Consider the following 9907-nt stretch of genomic DNA (forward strand, 5'->3'; position numbering starts at 1 on the left):
GGTAAATAACAAATATGGTCCTCGTAGGTGACCAAAATGCAAAAAACTACAATTTTAGGGGGAATTAAGCATGATTTCCCCCTAAACTTCTTCAATAAAAACATTTCCTCTTTTTTATTTTTAACCTATTTCACCAAAAAAATCAAAAAAACTCTCCCAACTCTCTCTCTTGACCTCATCAAACCCACTGCCTCTGTCTCGACTGCCGCTCCGACCACCACCCACGATGGACAGAGTTCCTAAATCGAACCCCGAATAACCCTATATACTTTATTTCACTCTTTTAAACCTCGATCTAGGGTCAAATTCACCGAATAATGCTCCTAAATACCAAAAAAAAAAAAAAAACCTCAACGTTTTGGCTTCCCATTTTCCAACGACCTCAACATCACCCAAAACCGAATCCAAAACCCACCAAACACTTCGATCTACTCACCAAACACTCATTTCGAGTACCCTCTCAAGTAAACCTTTCGACTTCCTTTTCCTCTCTTTTTATTCGGAAGGTTACTAAGAAAATAAGAAGAAAAGAAACGTTTTTTTTACCTTGAAGATTTTTGCTTTTATATTCCAAATAAAAAATAAGGTAGCCTCTCTTTTACAAATTGATTTTTGAAATTTATACCCAGTTTATAGAGAGTTTTTTAATAAAAAAAGAAACCTAATCCTACTTGCTTCTAACAATTACTGTGTATGGCTATTGATGATGGGTATTAGTGGCAAGGAAGGTATGGTTGCCTTGCTCGATTAGTGAGGCATTAAATGCCTTGGATTTGGTTGAGATCTAATCCGGCTTGGCTTGGTGGCTCCGACGATCGACTAGACATGGGACGAGTTTGGTCAACGACTGTGGGAACCATCTTGGTAATGGAAGATATTAAGGTTAGGGTTAGTTAGGTTGTTAGGTATTGGGCTAGGGATTTTTTAGTTTGGGTCCAAGTTTTAGGTTTGTAATTGGCCCAATTTTGGGTGTTGGGTATTGGGTTTGTAAATAAATATTTAAAAATAATATTTTATTTATTTGTTATAATAATAATAATAATAATTATTATTATTTTATTTGGGTCGGGGTTAAAAATGGTGATTACACCTCCGTTATGTTACAGGCCATTAGTCTACATGTTTTTTCTAAGTCCTAATTCTTTCTTTACAAGTGAATTACTGGTGATGGAAAATGGAAACTAACACCATCACCTTTACAGCTAAAAGACTAATTCCTGCTTGTTGAAAGTAGCCTAACTTTGAAATAATGTGAGAATTGGCAGGAAAATAAGTCCTATGCAACAGCTATGCCATCTACAGGTTCAATTTCTCCCATTCATAACGCCCTGGGAGTGGCTTATCGTTAACGGGATCAAAGTTGTACCTGAAAATAAACCCACATCTTTCATCAGATCTTAACCACAGTATTAACAAAGAGGTACAAAAAAAAGTGGTGTTTACTTCTGAATGAACTGTCTTTGTTGCTCTTCTTCTGCAATTGAAAAGAACTCATCCATTTCATGTACCGTCGGGTGATGTCCACGCATTGAATTATGTACTCTCTGGTTAGCCTCTGTTGAGCTGGTAGGCCTAGTAGTAGAAGAACCAGAGGTTCTTATACTCTCTGGGTCCCTTATCAAGTTGCAAGGAGTTGATTCCCTAGTGCCCCTGCACAGAAACTAACGCTATATTAGTTAATGAAAACTTTGCTACTCAAACTTGTGCATGTCAAATATGGGTATATGCATATGGGCGACACCCAAAGCAACATCGAATGGAAAAACAGGACCACGTCACTGGGACGCTTTATTTTTCTTGAAATACCTATCTGAAATACTGGTATGGAATATGACCTCCAAGTATCCTCCAAATACAAGGAAAAACTAGGAAACATCCGACCAAACTCATTTCAGACACACACCTATATGCAGCACTAACACCCAATCGGAGTAACATAGAACCCGATAGTGCCTATCATTGGAGGCATAACAACTGAAAATACCCGAGCACAAGTACTCGTCAGTGTAAAACAAAAAAGAAATTTTATTTTTTAATCAATGTTCAACAAAAAAGGTTCCTAAAATAAAGGGGGAAATAAATGAAAGGTTTCCCTCGTTATCATTTAGCTTTAGATCCTGCTTCAAGCTCAAATATTCCAGCAAACAAGTCTCAAAAAGATATAGAATCCAATAATCAATATACACAAATAAAACCATAAAAAGGTGTCATACAATTATTTCTACAAAGGAAAATTTGAGCTGACAGAACCCTCTTTGAGTGTAGAACAAATCAACAGACACAGATTTTGAGATAATTTGATCCCCTAACTAAATAACTATTTCCAGAATAGGCCATGCTCAAAGCACGTTAAAATCACCAAGAAAAAGGAAGGGAAAAAAACCACACAGAATGGTGTAGTAAATTTTTTATCTGGAAAAAGTCGCAGCATCCACCATGTGGAAAACAAAGTGTTCTATTTCTTTCCATTAGAATAATGCATCAACAGACAAGCCTAAACAGCAGACGCTAGAGTGCATGACATATATATATATATGAACAACTAATAAGACAAACCCATGTTTTAAAAGAATAGAACCACCAAATTTAACGGGGGGAAACAAAGAAAAGGTTGGACCACACATGAAAACAGAGGAAGTTATTAATGGCTACGGAAGAATGGTAACATAGTTTTGTTTCAGAAATTCAGAAACAATGGTCTCCGTCATTATAAGGTGCTTGTTTTCCCCAATAAAAGACTAAAATCAAGAAATAACCAAATGTTCAAACAATTAACAATACTTAACTTCTGCTAGTGACAATTATAAAGTACATAAGCTTGACTGATTAAGCAGAAAATGAGTTTAATTCCTAACAATTTTTATCAAGTCGGGTCAGCAACATAAGCATAAAAACCAAAAAGCTCCACGTGAAAAAGAAAACAATAAAAAAAATTCCAAGAAAAGGAACAGCCAAAAACTAAAATTTGAATCCTAATGTAAAATGGGTTTTTCTTATTTGTCAAAATTCAACAAAAGAGCCTGGAATTACTCCAACAACCGATGGTAAAACTCTGTTAAAAGCGAGATTTATTCCCTTCTTTCAACCAAAGGATTCAAGATGCATGATGATATATAAGTCCAAACATTTTATATTTGATCCTCAAAAAATAGAAAACCCAAGAACTCAGTTGAAGTAAAAGCTCCTACTTTTCTTTTAACTTACAAAGCAAAAATGAACTAAGGAGTTAATCCATAAAATTTCTATCATTTTCCTTAAAAGGTAAAAAAAAGGAGAGATTTTAAGAAAGAAGCAACCTTTCTCTAGCTTCACTGTCCAAATCATTTTCTCCAAAGGAAGCTTCAATACCACCAAAATCCTTGCTCTCATCGTTATTAATAATGATAATAATATTATCATTTTCATTTGTCTCTTGAACAATTTCTTCTCCCCGAACGTCGCCATCCTTACCCAATCGGACCCGGAAATTCGAATTAGGGTAAGGGTTTTCCCCACAGCCCTCCTCCATAATCCCCTGCTGCTTCAGCCTCTTCGACTCATGGTGGCGCAATATAACCGGCGGCTTTTCTAGTCGACGACTTCGTAGCTGGAGATAGGGGCCGTCACCGGGACTCGGGACAGGTGATGTAGCCGCCTTTGCCGGAGAAGTGGAGGATTTCTGTAGACGTTGAAGCGCAAGGGTTTTGGCCCTGGTTCCCAAAGGAAGACCGGGAGACGTCCATTACGGCAACTTCCATTGCCGTTTTGGCCTTCCTGATGTACTTTCCCATTTGGGTTTGAATATGGAAATTTTGGGGGGCGGGGGGGTTGGAAAGGTTTTAAGCTTTAGAGTCTCATGAGTAAGAGAGAGGAAATGAAAAAGAAAAGAAAGGCTTTATGACTTATGAAGCGAGAAAATAAAGATGGGAAGGTTTTTCGGTAGGAATTATCTCGTGCGATTTTGGATATTCTTCTAGAACAATTTAACCGTTCTTCTGTTTGAAAATAAAATTATAAAAAAAATTAGATTTAAATTTGGGCAAATTACATTGTTCCTCACTGAACTTTATTCTCTTTCTTATTTTATTCACTTTACTTTGAATTTTTCTAATTTTCTCACTAAACATTATATATTGAATCATTTGGCTCACTTTGTCATTAACTATCTAACGTTGTGATGACCTATCATTTATATTATTATTTAATATAAAATAATTGAAAATATAAAAGGTAAATTACACCGTTTCTCACTAACTTTACTCTTGCTCTTATTTTGCTCACTCAATTATAAAATAAAAAGAGAAGGTGGTCGGATGCTACCGTCAATCGCAGAAGATGGTGATCGTTCGATATGAAATTTCATGTGTTTATTTGCCTCGACACCTTGAGTCCGAATCCGACCTCCATTTTGTCGAAACTTGCTCCGAAGTCCACGAATAGAAGATTAAAAGTGAGGAAGCCAAAAATAATTGAATCAATATTCACGAATTTGGGGATATTTTCCGGTGAAACAACCACTAGATTTGGACTTGGGGTTGAGACGAACCGACCCGTGAATTTTGAGACCTAACGACTGTAACACCCAGAACCCGTATAATTATACCTATACAGATTATAGATATCACCTGAATTTCTAAAAACATTTTTCAATTCAAAAGTGATTTAAAATTTCTTTTATTAAAATGGTAAGTGATATTATAAAAATATCATATCATATCATTTTATCACATACTATTTAAAACATATATTATTATGGATTTATGTTATCCAAATTGAAACAGAGTAAAATAATTTAGTTTAACCATTACAAACCATTTTTCAAAATAGCTCAACAAAGCAACAAGGACATTAATAATTGCATGCCAATAACAAAGTCAAAATTCCATTATAGGATGTCTTACTAATATTGTAGTGTATTCCTGGAAACTCGGAGTGCCTTGTACTGTTTACTCTATTATTGGCTTTTTATCTACGCGTGAAAATCATCACACGCTAAGTATATACTTAGTGAGGCAATTTAAAATAATAAACAGTGCAATACAACTCATGCATGAAATTTAATATCATAAACAAATGACATAAGATCACGTTACATGCATGTCCAATATTTTACCATGATCAACATAATATAAAATTTCTTATCAATATACTTACCATTTATCCCATAAGCTCGTAAGCTTATTTTACCAATATACTTACCATTTATCCCATAAGCTCGTAAGCTTATATTACCAATATACTTACAATTTATCACATAAGCTCGTAAGCTTATTTTACCAATATACTTATCATTTATCCCATAAGCTCGTAAGTTTATTTTACCAATATACTTGTCATTATTCCATAAGCTCGTAAGCTTATTTGTATATTTATCATTCATTAACCAATAAACCATAAACCATAGCCCATAGACAATAGCCCCATATAAAACCCTTAGGACCCTGGGTATTCGAGTAAAATACATGCACCGTAGTGTTAAACATGCACTAAGCTTACGCAATAGTGCTAATCCAGATATGACACATAAGGTCGTGCCCACCACCTATACTAAGCTTACGATATAGTGTTAATCCGGACATGATACATAAGGTTGTATCCACTTTCCCGCACTTGTCCCTCAATGACTTACTTGGGCATATAGTCTATTTTATTCGATCCATTCTTGGTAAAGTATATTATCAATATTTAACATTGGGCAGTTCATACCCGAAATAACATTCATGGTAAAATATCACATTATTCATGATCAATGCATTATAATTTCACACTATGACATATCAGTGTCATATCAAAGTTATAAAAATGACATAATATCATGCTGATATAAACAAGGTCGACTTATCGCAAGTCTTCCTGATGATGTATAAAACATCTATGTACAATGTCATGCATATATTGCACTCACCTTGACACTTTATATATCCAAAATATGTGCCTCATTATGATCCACAATAAACCTTTTATATTTGACTTGCTTCGATCACAAATCAATCACGATCTGTATAAAATCACAAATTCATAACGATACATATGTTAGTATTGTACTAACATAAACACATCCCAAAACAACTCCATAATATACTCGAAACTCATTTTCTACCAAATATTTAACACTTAATAATTCCTTTTAACATTTACACCAGCTTTTCCAATTTACACAAAATGGTCCTTAACCATTTTATCACTTAGATTCTTAATACCAAAAATTCCAGCATTGGAATTATTTCCATTCAAATTCTTTTAAAAAGGCATAATTACATTTAAGTACACCAACTATGTGAATGTTGTACTTAAATCACCAATCTTTTCAAACTTCCAAAATAGTCATATTTCACATCTAAACACTCATTTCAATTCCAAAATAGTATTTTTCCAATATAGTACATCAACTATTAAACAATTATACAACCATTCACAACATTTCCAAAATTGTTGAATTGGACCCCTAACTTTTCAAAAATTACAAAATGGCCCTTGAATTTTTCTAAGGCCTATAGAATACTTCCTACATCATTTCCAGACCTTATATAATTTTTCCATAATTTTTCTCATCGTTTAAGACCAAGGCCTAATGGTTTAAAGTTCCAAAACTAGGTTTTTCATGATTTTACTCAATTTTGATTCGATTCAATCATGAAATCAACTTTCAATCAACCTTATAACATCTCTACAATAAAATCCCTAATTAACTCTCATTAGAACACAAAGTTCTCCAACTTGTAATTTGGCCGAATTTTATAGAATTATTTCTAGGAAGATTGAACATGTTTTAACTATCAATCAAGCTTGAAAATGAATCACAACCTCAAAAACATCAAGATTCATCATCAATTTCATGAACCTTGTCATGAACATAAACCCTTAGATTTGGGATCTTTGAAATCTAGCAATATTACAAAGAAATATTGGTACCAAATGATAGCGTTTTTCGCGTGGATCACTTTCCTATTTCACGGCATAACTCGAATTCCCAAGAAATTAGGTCAAAAATTTAAAATAAAATATTTTCTTACCTTGGAAGCTATCTCACGTCCTTTGTTGGAGAAGATGAACATCTTGGCATGATATTTTAGATTGATATCATGCTTATCATCCTTTAAATTAATATTTAATTCATTAAATTGGGAAAATATCAATATACCCTTAATGAAACTTCATAATTACCATAAAACCTAGATATTTATCCTTATCATCTTCCAAATCATATCACCTGAACCTTATCTTCATTCATAAGTCAAATATGAACAAATAATATCTTAGTTTACCGCCTTTTCCAAAAACAACAATTCTGTCACATTAATCCAACAGTCCAAATTAAACATGGAATTAAATCCTAAAATCCAAATATTTATATTATTTTCCAACATTTAAAAATGTGAAAATAATATATATTTTCTTTTATTTTCAGAGTCAATGTTAATTTTTAAAATTACCATTTAGTCCCTAAACTTTTCTAAAGTTTATACTTTGGTTACCAAACCTTAAAAATTTATAATTTGGTCACTCACTAAATCCATTTATGGAATAACATTAGTTTTGGGAAAATTACCACTTAATTCCTTAAACTTTTCCCAATTTTCTACTATGACCATCAAACTTTCAAAATTTGTATTTTAGTCATTATCTAAATTTTTGGGGTATTACAATTCTCCCCTCCTTAAGAAAAATTCGTCCTCGAATTTTAAAACTTTATATGAAAACCCTAACTCCCCTTTTAGAAAGATTTCCCTAATTTAGGATTGTACGTACTGGTAAGACATGCCCACACCTTATTTGTAGACTTCTTTTGTGATAGCTCAAGATGAATAAGTCGTGCCTATGCCTTATGTGAAAACCTCTTTTGGTCTTGCCAACTTATTGAATTTCGATTTTTCTCCTTAATTTGGGAATTTTGTGAAGATCATGCAAATCATTAGATTTTGAACATGTTTAATCCAAATCTTCAACCTGATATGAAGAGATAATAACCACACCTTTTCATATCATCCTCTCTTTCCCAAGTAACGTCCTCGACATTATGATTTTGCTAAATCACTTTGACTAGAGGAATCATCTTGTTACGTAGTTCTTTGATTTTTTGAGCTAAGATCCGAACTGGTTCTTCTTCATAAGTCAAATCTGGTCGGATCTCAATTTCTTCTGATGCAATGACATGTGAAGGATCTGATTGATACTTTCTAAGCATCGACACATGAAAAACATTGTGTACTTTGTCCAACTCTGGATCTCAATTACCTCCAGAGTTAATGCTAATTGATAAGCTATCAGTCCAACTCTTTTTAATATCTCATAAGGTCCAATAAATCTTAGACTTAATTTTCTTTTGCGCCCAAAATGAAAAATCTATTTCCAAGGCGATACTTTAAGAAAAACTTTATCGCCTTTATGAAATTCAATCTCTTTTCGCTTCAAGTCTGCATAAGACCTTTGCCGATCAAATGCCACTTTGAGATTAACTTCAATTATTTTTACTTTATCCTCAATCTCTTTCAATAAATCTGGGCTAACAAGATTTCAATATTTTAACTCGAACTAATTTAATGGTGTTCGACATTTTCTCCCATATAAATCTTTACACAGAGCCATCTTGATGCTCAATTGATAACTGTTATTGTAGATAAATTCTTATAGAGACAAATAATTTTCTTTTCCCATGATTCCTTGAACTCAATCACACATGCTCTCAGCATATATTCTAATATCTTAATTGTACTTTCTGACTTACCATTCGTTTGTGGATGAAAGGTCGTACTGAAATTCAATCAAGTACCCAAAACTTTATGCAAATATTTCCAAAATCTTAAAGTGAACTTTGGATCCCTGTCAGATATAATGGATGCTGGTACTCCTTGTAATCAAATTATCTCCTTGATATACAACTCTGTATATTTATCCAATGCATAGTCTATTCGCATCAAAATGAAATGTTTCGATTTAATTAACCGGCCACTATCACCCAAATGGAATCATTTTTATTTGATGTCAAAGGTAGTACAGTAACAAAATCCATAGTGACTCTTTACCACTTCCACTCTGGAATAGAAATCAGTTGCCACAATTCCCAAAGCACTTGATTCTCAGCTTTTATTTGTTGACATGTCAAACATGTAGCAACAAACTTAGTAATATTTCTTTTCATACCCGACCACCATAATGACTCTTTACATCGTGATACATTTTGTTCCCACCTGGATGCATAGTCAGTGGACTATAATGTGCCTCAGAAAGAATATCTTTTTTCAACTCATCATCATGAGGAATAAAAATTCTTCCTTGATAAAATAGACACCCATCAGACTTGATTTCAAAGTCTTTAGTCTCACCTTTTTCACAAGTGAAGCATTTTTTAAGCATCTATCATCTTTTTCCTTCTTTTTTTCTTCTTGTTGTTTTTTCTATTTTTTTCATCTTCTTTTTTGTTTTTTCTTTTTTAAGCTTTTTTTAGCTCTTATGCCTTCTACCGAGACAACAAGACCAAGAAAAACAACTTCTGAAAACCAAAACTCACACTTTGACAGTTTGGCATATAGCTTTTTATCCTTAAGTATCTCGAGCACAATACGAAGATAAGCATCATGCTCTATCTTTGTCTTCGATTATACCAGAATGTAATCAATACAGACCACCTCAAAATAATCCAATTAAAATTGAAATACTCGATTCATCAAATCCATGAATGCTGCCAGAGCATTTTTCAAACCAAACGGCATTACTACGAACTTGTAGTGTCTATACCATGTTCTGAAAACTATCTTTGGAACATATTCCTTAAGCTAATCAAACAAGTCATCAATCCTCGGAAGAGGATACTTGTTATTGATAGTTACTTTGTTTAACTATTGATAATCTATGCATAATCGCATAGATCCATTTTTTTTTATACACAACACTGGTTCACCCCAAGGTAAAATACTTGGTCTAATGCATC

General features: G+C 33.4%; 1 pseudogene; it reads right to left on the reverse strand.

Annotated features, from left to right (window-relative positions):
* Window positions 1-1130: 1130 nt before the first annotated feature.
* Window positions 1131-3797, reverse strand: LOC120143818 (annotated as a pseudogene).
* Window positions 3798-9907: the final 6110 nt, after the last annotated feature.

This window comes from Hibiscus syriacus, unplaced genomic scaffold (assembly GCF_006381635.1).
Source record: "Hibiscus syriacus cultivar Baekdansim isolate YM2019G1 unplaced genomic scaffold, ASM638163v2 tig00110864_pilon, whole genome shotgun sequence".
In the NCBI taxonomy this organism is placed as follows: domain Eukaryota; kingdom Viridiplantae; phylum Streptophyta; class Magnoliopsida; order Malvales; family Malvaceae; genus Hibiscus; species Hibiscus syriacus.